Here is a 12,645-nt window from a genome sequence, read left to right as displayed (position 1 = left end):
GAGAGAGCTTCACTAAGCCTCGTCTGGTGAACCTGATCTCCACACATATAGCCATTCAAATTTCGCCGTTTGCTTTGGTATTGAATTTTAGAAAAACTAGGACTCACAGTAGCTTGATCAAAATTCGAGCCATGTGAAGTGCGAAGAACATAACTGCCCTGTCCTATACCTCTATCTGCCCAAGGAAACATAAGGTAACGTCTTAGGACCTATTTGAGCCCCATTATTCTCAAAATTCATTTTTTTTAAAAAAAACTCATCTTCAACCACACATTCTTTCATAAAATAATTTTACATGTAAACCCAAAATTTTTTCCTATTTTTGACTACACATTCTCCAAAAAATCACTATTCCAAAATGCATTATCCCAAAAAATTGTGCACAAACAGGGGTTAGAAAAGAAGTTACACAAAAATCAAGTTAGGGGACTTAATGACAGGTGAAAAAGAAATTACATCAATGCTTTTCTTTCACTGAGATTAAAATAAAAAGAAACAAATCAATCTACACAAATATAACATAATATTTGTACTTGGGTTTCAAACAGCCAATTACCTGAGAGCTGTGAACCATAATTTTTTGAATCAGAATTTGCCAAATCAAATTTTCTCTGGCTGCCAGCCCAATAATTGTTGTGTAGCACAGGCCAATTCCCTTCTACAATTTGTGAATGATACTGATCCTGGACAAGTTATCTTGTGCAAAGAAATTGTGGACCCTGTCTCCAAGTTCATTGCTAGAAATAGATAGTTGAAATCCAAAAATTCAGCTGTTATGCGTTGGTACACTTAAATTGACAAATATAGACATTGACTTCCTAAATTTGAAATTCTTCCTCGATGGTACATGCATACCACGACACAAACATGTTATTTTTGGGTAGAACAGTAAGCACAACTAATAAAATTAAAAAATAACCTATTAAATAAAGCTAAAATAAACATTAGCACTGTAATGAGTATAATGACTAGTGGTTAAATAACAAAAAAGATGCAACTGTTTGCTATCAGTCATTTTAAACAAAAAAAAAAGAAGAATGCCGTGGCCAATAAAATGATCTTAGTGGAGGCTCTAAAAAATAAATGTAAGTTTTCATATGTGTTCCAATCTAAACGAGAGTTGAGTGGCGCGAGGACTAGTTCTCCAAGAAACACTGAACACTAAAAATTCCAAGTTTCCACTTTTGCATATTTACTATCAAATATTTATTCGAATTCAGGTTTTTACATAGCAATTCTATTTTCAACATATCTTAATTTTGAACAAAAAACTGCTAACATAACAAATTTCACAATATTGACTTAATATTTGAATTGTCTAAGGAATCAACTTGTCATAAAAGTTGATCATCATCATTCATTTTTTTCATTTTTTAATGAAATCATAAGTTTATTGTTGGTAAATGCATATACTGAACAAAACAGATCTATATATGGCTGAGTATCAAATAGGCATTTATTATTGATTTGTTTCAATATACAAGGTACTTAAAGGAGTTCTAACAAGTTAACAAATAAAACTTTCAGTTTAAAAATTTGTATTTATAGACGGTTGGCCTACTTATTTATGTAAATGTTTGCATTGAGCTTTCCTTTTTTGGTCATAGAGAGTATGCTAGCAGGATCGCAGTGTCAAATTAATTAAAAATGAATATATAAATTATCAAATGGCACAAAACATCATTATCATTTGCCTATTTTGCATAAATTTTTCCTATCGTTTTAATTTGAACATTTGGGCCCTCGGATTCATCAAACATTGCATAACATTTGATGGATCTGAGTGCCTAAATGCCAAAATTGAAAAAATTGGGATGGTTTGTGCAAAACAGGTAAACAACAGGGGCATTTTGCTTAAATCTCTAATTATTTTTGTAATGGCTTGGTTAGAGAGGCTGTGATCATAGTCATAGTGCCAAATTATTTCAAAACCTTAGAAGTAGCCATATCTACAATATGTGCCACGTTCCCTTGCACTCTTATTTTAGGAGCCCAATGTAGAGTTAAAGCAAACTATGGATGTACAAGCCTTACAGACTAAACCTCCATAGAACTAATTTTTTTGAAGTTCTAAATAACGCAATCAGCACTACCAATACCAAAAAATTTAACACATTAGTAAAGTAAATGTTCGGAAGAATTTTCATTGGAAAGTCTAGTGGTTAGAAACCTAGAGCAGATAAAAAAAGGTACAAATATATGAAACTGAGATATACTAAGCCAATCTTAAAGCTTGAGTTTTTAGGTGTGATTACAGCTACTAAGCATGATTCATAAAGTCAGGAGAGAAAGGGAGACCAAAGTTTGTATGTCTTTCATTATAATCTCCTTATATTTAAAGATCAAAATCAAACTTTAATTTTAACTACACATTTCGTAGGGCCCACAACTACTACTCACTTATCCACCATGTCATATTATAGTTTCAGCAACCTATAATGAAACTGAAAAAAGCTCTAAGAAGATAGTAGACACATGCACATGATGCAGCTAAGAATTTGACGTTAGGTGTTGGACTAGAATGGACTTTTCCCCTCAAAAACTCAAGAGTCAATGCCATATGATGAATTTAGTAAAATAAGATCAATACTCAAATTGATAATATAAAAATGAAAATATATCTCACTAATGTGACGCTAATAGAGGAGAAATTAATGAACGATGGATTACGTAGTTGCAACATATCCTATATATACCTAAATAAAATGTTATCTGCATACTAATACCTCAAACAACCTACTACTTAAAAGTATTTACTCTCGAGATCAGAAACTATAACAAAGAGCATTACCTCTGACACCTACCCATGGTTCCATCAAAGTAAAATGAGTCAAACAATTGGAAGACATTCTTATTTCATGGAACATCTAACATGCCAATTCACCAAATAGTGTTTGCAATTAACTACATTAAACACTTAGGGGTTGTTGACAAAGCTTATGATAAAAAGTGTTGGCAGATTTTGATAAAAAATGATACAATGTGTGGTTGAAAAGTTGATAAAAGATGTGAATCTCATAAAATGTGCAGTTAAAATTAATTGTAGACTTTAACCTTTAAATTATCCCAAACAAGCACTTCATACCTTAACCATTGACTATGGGGCATACCATTTTGTTTGCTAATATGAAGTTCCATGGCTTTGTAACCCATTCTAAGATGATAGCACAGTATGTTTTAAGTATTTCATTTACCACATAACAAGACTGCAAACCTTATGTTCCACCAAAAAGTTGTAAGTTTCACAAATTTCCTTATTAACAGACCAAGTTAAAAATTAATGATTGAAAGAAAAAAACAAATAAATAAAGTCAGGAAGCCAAGAATATTAATCTGAGGAGAAAGCCAGAATTTGCGAAAAAGCCTTTACATTACATAACAATTGACGGCATTGAGAGCACCTATGCATATAGACTCACATCCCCGATTGATTTTACACACACAACATATACATACATATATACATAAAATATTCATTCTGACACCGAATTGATAAAAATAAATAAAAAGATAATCCTAGAAACATTGATATAAATAATTAAATAGATAATGCTAAAAACACAGAGATCACATAATTCACAAATCACAGAATGACTCTACAACTTAAAATGGAACACTAAAACAAGCTGCAAAAATCAAACCACGGCTCGTAGATACCTCGAATTCCGAACCCTAACCTACCTTATAGAATCTGTACATCCATAAATACAATCACGAGCTCTAACGCACATATTTATACACAGAAAAATTCGGGCGAGCACAGAAAATAGATAGTGTTTGCAATAAGGGACAAAAAGACTTACGAGGGTATCGAGATGGGAATAAATAGAGAAGATAGAGCAGAATTTAAATTCGATCGTGCGTCATTGAATAATTTATCTTCCTAGGGTTTTGAATCGGCAAAAGGAGGAGCTTTTTTCAGAGAGAGAAAGTAGTAAGAATAAGAATGGGGGAAGAAAGTGAGGTGTTTTTGCTGTAAAAAAGATAAAAGTGTGGGAAATTTTCAACGAACTATGGAATTGGGAGCGGAGATTGGGTTCGGGTGCAGAGAAAAGGCTCGGAACCCCCGAACCGGCATCGGCTATGTTTGATTGATGAGTGAGATTGTGACATTTTCTCTTACATAATATATTTTTAAAAGGGTAATTTTATTGACAACCTTTGAACTTTTTACGAAATTTTAGTTAGGCCATTGAACTTTAAAATAATACTATTTAGTACAAGTAGTGTTAGAGCACCGAGGATTAGTCATAATAAATAGGATTTTGTTTCATGTACATCAAAATTTACATAATAAATTACATAATGTCACATGGTACTTTATTATTTGTCAGCTTAAAATATAATCAATTTTTTCTTCCAATATTTTCCCTTTGCATCATATTATATAATTCATTATGTACATTTTTTATGTATAAATAGCAAAATCCTAATAAATAAGCTATAGATCCTAGTATTTAATTTAACCTATAATTTAATGACACAAATGATGCAACTTAAATAAGTGTTAAATTATATCGGTGCTGAATAATATTACTTTTTAACTTTAATCCATCTCATTTAGATTACTGAAATTCAATTTAATTTCAAATCTTACTATTTCTATCACCTTGTTTGTTATCTTCTTCCAATACAATGAAAATTGCTTAGTTGACGGCCATATCATTTATGATCTTTTACATATTTGCTACATGACAACCTAAAAAGTAAAATAGTAAAACAAGTGATCATTAAAATGAATAATTAAAAGATGTTTTTATTTGAACAATTTTATGATTCATTATAGTGATAAGTTGACATGTCATACAACGATTACGTGGAAGACATGTTGTGATATGATCGTCAATTAAATTTTTTTTTGTTAGTTTGATTGACAAAAAAATTAAATTTGAAATTATATTGGAATTAAGTGACCCAATTGAGACTATATTAAAGTTTACTTATCCAATTTAGATAAATTAAATTTTAGTGACCTAATTGTAATGTTTCCGAAAGTTAAGTGACCACAGACGTGATTCACTCTTTTAAAACTTAAAAGAAAAGAGATGCCTCAATTATAGCGGGAAGAGCCTTTTTTAGACAAATTAAAGACTTATTTTAAAGTTCATTTTCTTTCACTACGTTCTTTTCCCTAAAAATATGGGAATTGAGGTTAAGAATCTTAAGATGTTGATATTAATTATTTTATGTTTTTGAAATTTCTAAATTTCTATTGGATAAATATTTTCTCTACGGTATTTTTAATTTAAAACAACATTGAACACTAACCAAACATGACAGTTTTTTTTTTTTAAAATCATTTTTAATCATACATTTTACGAGATCAATATATATTTTTTTACCTTTTAACAACATATTAAAAAAAATATTTTTTACTAGAAAAAATCTTTGCCAAACAAACATTAAACTATGTTTATTATGTTATAAATATTTAAGAGATTAAAGAATTTTGATTTTTAAAGGTTATGTGTCAATTGTATTATTAAGCATATCTTTCATAGGTCTTACAACTTTTCAACAACATATTTCAAAAACTTCTATCGTAATTTACAAAATAATCTAATTTTAATCCACACCAAACACCATCTATGTTTGATTGGTGAGTGAGATTGTGACATTTTTTCTTAACCCTCGTTTGGTCCCCATTTTCTGAAAATGAAAAATGGTGGGATAGTGTTTTTTTGAAAAATGAGTGGTTGAAAAAGAAGGAAATTTTTTTCAATTTATGTGTAATATTTTTTACGAAAAATTATGTGCTTAAAAATAGAAGAAAGAAAAATGGAATGTAGTGAAATAGAAATTAATGGGGCCGAACAAAGGCTTAAAAAATAGTAACCTTTGAACTTTTGACGAAAATTTAATTTGCCATTGAACTTTAGGATAATGGTATCTGGTACTAGAGCACCGATATAGATGTAAAGATGTGATAAAGTCATAATAAATAAGTTATAAATCCTTGTATTTAAGTAAACATATAATTTAATGACACAAAACAATGTTAACTGAATCGGTATTAAATATCAGTGGTGTTGACTAGCATTACTCTTGAACTTTAATCCATCTCATTTAGATTATTGAAATTGAATTAATTTCAAATCTTACTATTCAGTCACCTTGTCTATTATCTTCCTCCAAAACAATGAAAATTGCTTAGTTGACAACCATATCATTTATGATCTTTTACATGGAGCTACATGACAACCTAAAAAGTAAAATAGTCAAGGGATTATTAAAATAAATAAATAAAAGATTTTTTTTATTTTAAAAAATTTATGGTGCATTATAGTGATAAGTTGACATATCACACAACGACTACGTAAAATATCTGTTGCGATATGATTTTCAATTAAATTCTTTATATTAGTTTGATTGACAAAGAAATTAAATTTGAAATTATATTGGACTTAAGTGACCCAATTGAAACTATATTAAAGTTTATTTATCCAATTCAGATAAATTAAATTTTAGTGACCCAATTGTAATGTTTCTGAAAGTTAAGTAACCACAGATGTGATTCACCATTTTAAAACTGAAAAGAAATGCCTCAATTACAGCGGGAAGAGTTTAACCTTTCTTAGACAATTAAAGACTTATTTTAAAGTTCATTTTCCTTCACTACTTTCTTTTCCCTAAAAATATGGGAATTGAAGTTAAGATATTGATATTAATTATTTTATATTTTTGAAATTTCTAAAAGATCTCAAATAAATAACTTACTTTGCTAATTCGATATATTTAGGGAATCATTTATAATTTCTAAATTTCAAAAAAGAGATAAAAATAAGACAAATATTTTCTTTACGGTATTTTCAATTTAAAACAAACCGAATACTAACCAAACATGAGGTTTTTTCCTTCTAAAAGTCATTTTTAATCATACATTTTATAGGATCAATATATTTTTCTACCTTTTAGCCACATATTTTTTTTTTAGATTTTTTTTTTTAACTTGAAAAAATCTTTGCCAAACAAACGTTAAATTGTGTTTATTATGTAAATGTTTGAGAGATTAAAGAATTTTGAATTTTTAAAGGTTATGTGTCAATTGTATTATTACATTAATACGTGATTATTTATGTGATATATTATATATTATTTTAGCTTCATCTCAGACATTCTTCTTATATTGAATATTTATGTCACATTTAAGATAATGATGATAAAAGCACTAAGCAAATTCAACTTTACAAGGGATTTTATAGCTTATGAAAACTTTAATTAACTTGTTACTATAAGATGTAATATTTTGCTTTAAAATTTTCCCTGCAAGTTTATGTAGAGTGATTATCGGCACTACAATTTATGACTTGAGTTTGTTTCAATTTAGATAAATAAGTTTTATGATATACATAAATCAACAAATAAAAGAGTTGTACACTTAGAAATAATCGTATAATAACTCTAGAAAAGTGAGGGTTGCTGAACATCAAATTTTATACCAAAAATACCTAAATATGTACTTGAATTTCTTATTACAATACGGAAATTTAAATAATACATCATGCATATAAGGTGTAACTATACTTTGCATATCGTGTATTATGGATTTACATTTTACACAACATTTTGCATTATAGTTATAAGAAGCATCATTTACTGAAAAATTTTAAATTATGTCATTATAAATAGATAAATAGACAAGAATAACGTCAAGTAAAATAATAACCAAAACATATATATTACTTTATGCAACCTTTATTAAAATAATAAATAAAACATATATAATACCTTACGTAGCTTTTTACCTACTATTTTTTCATTATTGATTTTTTATTAAGTATTTACTTGATCATTTATTTTGTATGAGATTCTTTATTTTATAAACTTTAATATCAAATCAATAAAGATGTTTAGTAGGATTATAAAAGGATTGAAAAATATAGAAAGTTTTTTATTTGATTCTACCAATATTGTGAAAACAAGTTATAACTTTTAATAAATTTTTAAAATCATTTAGCCCTTGTTCTTGTTTGAGCTCCATTATTTGAAAAAAAAAATATATTTTAAACAATATTTTGGCATTATTTCTACCACACATTCTTCAATAAAATAATATTACAAGCAAACATAATTTTTTTCTTATTTTTTAACCACATATATCCCATCAATACATTATTCAAAAATTCATTTCTATGGAAAGAATGGGGTTCAAACAAGGGCATAATGACATTTAGTGTTGTAACACCAATGCTGCTAAATAACATTACTCTTAAAAAATAAAGAAAGCTTTGGAATTTATATATACATTATTTTATAGAAGAATGTGTAGTTGAAAAAATAAAAATAAAAAATATATAGTTTTAAAAAAAATGAGCCCAAACAAGGATTAATATCAATTTTATTAAGAGAGTAGTTTAAATAGTTACATGTTAAACATTCTTTTTCATATTTAAGCATGTAAAATTTTACCCTTAACTAGCAAAGTGAACTTGCTATGGACATTATTTTTATATTTTTTAAGCTATGATAGTTATTTATGTCATGTATAAAAATTTTTATCCTAATTTACTTAAATTTTAATTTTATTAAAAATGTGATTCAAATAAAGTTGCCCGAGTGCAATTTTTAGTCAAACATAAAAATTTGAAAATATGGCAATCTTGAAGACTAGTAATCAAAGAAATTTGATGGCTCTTGGAATTATGGACTGAAAAAGTCCAGTAATAGATTTTACAATTATTTTACCAGTGGAAAAATAAATAATTTTTTTTCCTTTTGTTTAAATTTGTAAAATGGATATCTAATATCTTAATGTACAATTTTCTCATAATTAATGTGAAGTTGATTTTAAGTTTCTTCTCTATGTAATAACCCTCGTGAGCGAAAATTTTCGAAATTCTTTAAGTAGAGATTACAAATCTTGTCAATTACTAAATAAATATCAATAATACAAATTTATGCATGTTCTTCTTGACCCATGTGGATCTTATATACATCAATTGTATTTATTTAATATAATGTAAGATTAATGAATCTAAGAAAATACAACTTACTTTACCAGATGGAATTGAAGAGTTCGGTAAATTGGTTTTAAGTTCAATTGTGTTGAAAAATCAAATTTGAGGTCGGATTAGGTTGGATATCGGATTATGAATTAAAATCCAACCCAATGAATTAAAAAAAAAAAAATTAAGGACAACTTGCAAAAATACATCTAAAATTAGGAATTTTTGAAAAATCATATGAAAGTATTTTGGAAATAAAAAATACTGTGTAAAATTAAGTGTGTCACTTAAAAAATAAAATAAAATAAAATAAATCTGGTGGCACGATGTTGCCTTTTTAAGTTAAGTATCTTTTTTATATTAAAAAACAATACTAATATACAATATCATTTTTTTTTATATTAAAAAGTGATGTTTTTCATTCAAAAAGTGACATAAATTTGAGCAGTGGGACATTTTTAAGTTTATTGTCACTTTTTTTATTATTAAAAAAGTGACGTTTACTTAAAAAAAAGTGACTAAAAAAATATGATAGACTAAAAAGTGATAGAAATTCAAAAAAGATGACAAACACTAAAAAGTAACATAAATTTTAAAAAGTGAAATTTTTTTCGAAAAAGTGACCACAAATTAAAACATTAAAATCAGTTCAATAAAATGATAAAAATAAATAAATAACTGACATAACAATCGTCCCTCCTCTTTCTTCATCCATCGTCAAGTATCTTTAAGTCACTTCGCCAAAAAAATATCAATCAAAATGCCAAGCATCTTTAACTCAATTCATTGCCATCGTCATCTACCAACTCAACCAACCAATTGACCTCTACTAATGAAGATCACACAAGAGAACAAGTTGAGTTTTTTTATTTTTTATTTTTCAATCTCCATTGGTGGAAGTCTCACTGCTTTTGCTTTGTCGACAAATTAATGAATTGTTGATGCCTCGTTAACAATTTAGTAGATTATTTTTAGATTGTTGTTGGCTTAATAAATTTCAACATAAATTTTTGGATCCATCCACCATAATTATTATCGTTTGATGTCTCCAACTTTAAGATGAGGAACGCTTGAAGTTCTGAACCTTCTCATTATACATTTGACATTATTTTACAAATAGTTATTGAATTTCAAAAGTTTCAGAGATTAAGCCCCTGTTTGGCTCCCATTACGGGGAAAATTTAATGTATAGAATAGTATTTTTTGAAAAATGAGTGGTTGAAAAAGAAAGAAAAATTTTCGATTTACGTGTAATATTATTTTATGGAAGATTGTGTGGTTAAAAATAGGAGAGAGAAAAATAGAATGTAATGTAATGTAATGTAATGTAATGAAAATCAAACAACGGCTAAAAAACCTATTTCAATTGAAATTGTTATTCTAATCTGATTTACTACCTTCTTCAAGCAACAACATATGAAAATGGACTGTAAAAGCAATCCCTATAAAAACCAAGGCAAAACAAGTAAAAAACTAATCCTTTTGCTCATCAATTCCCACAAAATCCAAGGATAGCAACATTAGTCATAACTGGTTATTTGCAAAGCAAAATTGTATTTTTTTTTTTTTTTTTGGGTCATCAGACATTTGTCTCTGGTTCATCAGGCAATTTGATCATTGTAAATGCAAAATAAGTAAATAAAAGGCAATGTATACTATCTTAAATTTATGTTTTAGTGAGAAAGTGTTTTCCAGTTTTTTTCTATGGAAACAAATTTTATCTACAATTGTAACAAATTCTATCCCTGTAATTGACAATTTTCATAAAAAAATTAAGTCAAACGAACACTAAAAGTTCCAAAATTTCAATATTTTTCAGGTGAAAAATTATACCAATCGAACACATTTAATTGACAATTTTTAATAAAACAAGTTCTAGACAATTTAATTCATTGTAATTCATTTTTTCTACCAAAATTTCATTCTTGCAATTAAACGGACTCTTAGTATATAACATTCATGTAAAATAAGTGTGAGGGTTAAATTAGCTTACCATAAAAGGGAATGATTTTCATTGAGATGAAAAATAATAATAATAATATGAAAAGACAACTTGAGAACTAGAATACAATAACTTGAAGTATCATTTTCTCTACACTTTTACACTACATCATTTTAGCAACTCAGTGAGAGGCTCGTTTACTTATCTTTATATGGTCATACCTATAGAAGAAGAATCGGATGTGAGCCACATGAGTTTTATCTTGAAGTCGTGTAGTGTCGAAAATACCTGTATGAAAATGAGGCAACACGACTTTAGGATAACATTTTCGTCGCGACTCCCAATACTTGGTTTCTAAATTTCTCCTCTATTTTATGTTATGTTATTGTTGAATTGTATTTGTTATTTTATTATGTTAATTGATAATAAATTTACACACAAATCACCCAATTTTTTCAACACTACGTTATGCGAGGATAATGTTTAATTGAGACAACAAAATCAATTAAATACGTGGATAACCATCTCATATATAGGAAACCAAACAATTGCTAGAACTGTCAAAAGGCGAAAGGAAAATGAAACAAGCAACTAGTTTTGTTTTCGCACCCAGCTCCCTAACTAATTTTTTATTGTTTGTTTGACTTTAAAAATATTTATCAGGTCAAACGTCCTATCTCCAGTTGCTGAGCGCACAGTAGTTTCTTTGTTCCAGTAAGATTTCGACACGTATGGAATCAACTTGCGCCGTGGCTATCAGACTTAACCTTACCGTTCTAGAATCTAGAGCCCGTACAGTATCGAGTTGAATTTGACTGGGTCAAGGTTGAAAATTGGGTTTTGCCTTTTGCCATGGATCTCAATCTTATCTTTATTATGATTTTTATTTATCGTTAAGTCCTATTTGATTTAATCAAATCAAAATTAATAATTAATTTTAATGATAAATAATATAAAATTCACAATTTTTATCAACTTTTTAACTCATATTTCCTCAATTTCTATCAAAATCTATTGAAAATATGTTCTCAGCAAAATCAAATAAGGGTTACATTTTATTCGTAGATAATATTATATTTAGCTTTTTAAAATTTTCTAATGCGGATTTCTTGAAAAGGTGATACTTTCAAGGCAATTCTTGACCACATAACCAGGCCAATTAGAAAGAATAATTAGGGTCGGACAAAACCCTCGAATCGAATCGATCAAATAGGATCCAAATCGAATTGAGCAGCTATTCTTAATTAAATATCCGAACGCATATTTGAAGAGAGAACCAACGGGTTTGATTCAATTCTTAGTTCTAGATCAAGAATCGAATAATCGAATAAGAATCAAGTCTCCCTAATTTTTTAATTAATTTATTTTAATAAGCCATTTTTTTAAAGAAATTTGCTAACTAGTTAATTTAATTTAAACCCAAAAATATGTTTTTTCCCATTTCTAATTTTCGATCCATGCAAATTTAATCAAATTAATATAAGTTTTATCAAAATCTATTATTCTACTGTATTGACATTTCAATTGTTTTGAAAAATCGAATTGAAGCTCAACGACTTCTCTTTTAATTATTGTGAGCTCCTTATCTTCATCTTCCTGTGATTTTAACAATTAAATATATAAAGATCTCAGCAAAGAAAGACGCAAAAAATATATAAAATTGGACTATATTATTTTACAAGAACTAAGATTGAACTGTCATTAGTTAAATAAATGTAGTTTTGTAAATACTAAAAAAATTAATTATAGTACGGAACC

The 12,645-nt window shown here is 27.8% G+C and overlaps 1 pseudogene; it reads right to left on the bottom strand.

Annotated features, from left to right (window-relative positions):
- The window catches only part of LOC111372019, a 24,710-nt pseudogene that overhangs the window by 8,329 nt on the left and 3,736 nt on the right, over positions 1-12,645 (bottom strand).

This window comes from Olea europaea, chromosome 23 (assembly GCF_002742605.1).
Source record: "Olea europaea var. sylvestris chromosome 23, O_europaea_v1, whole genome shotgun sequence".
Taxonomy (NCBI): Eukaryota; Viridiplantae; Streptophyta; class Magnoliopsida; order Lamiales; family Oleaceae; genus Olea; species Olea europaea.
This window is presented reverse-complemented; position numbering and strand designations above follow the sequence as displayed.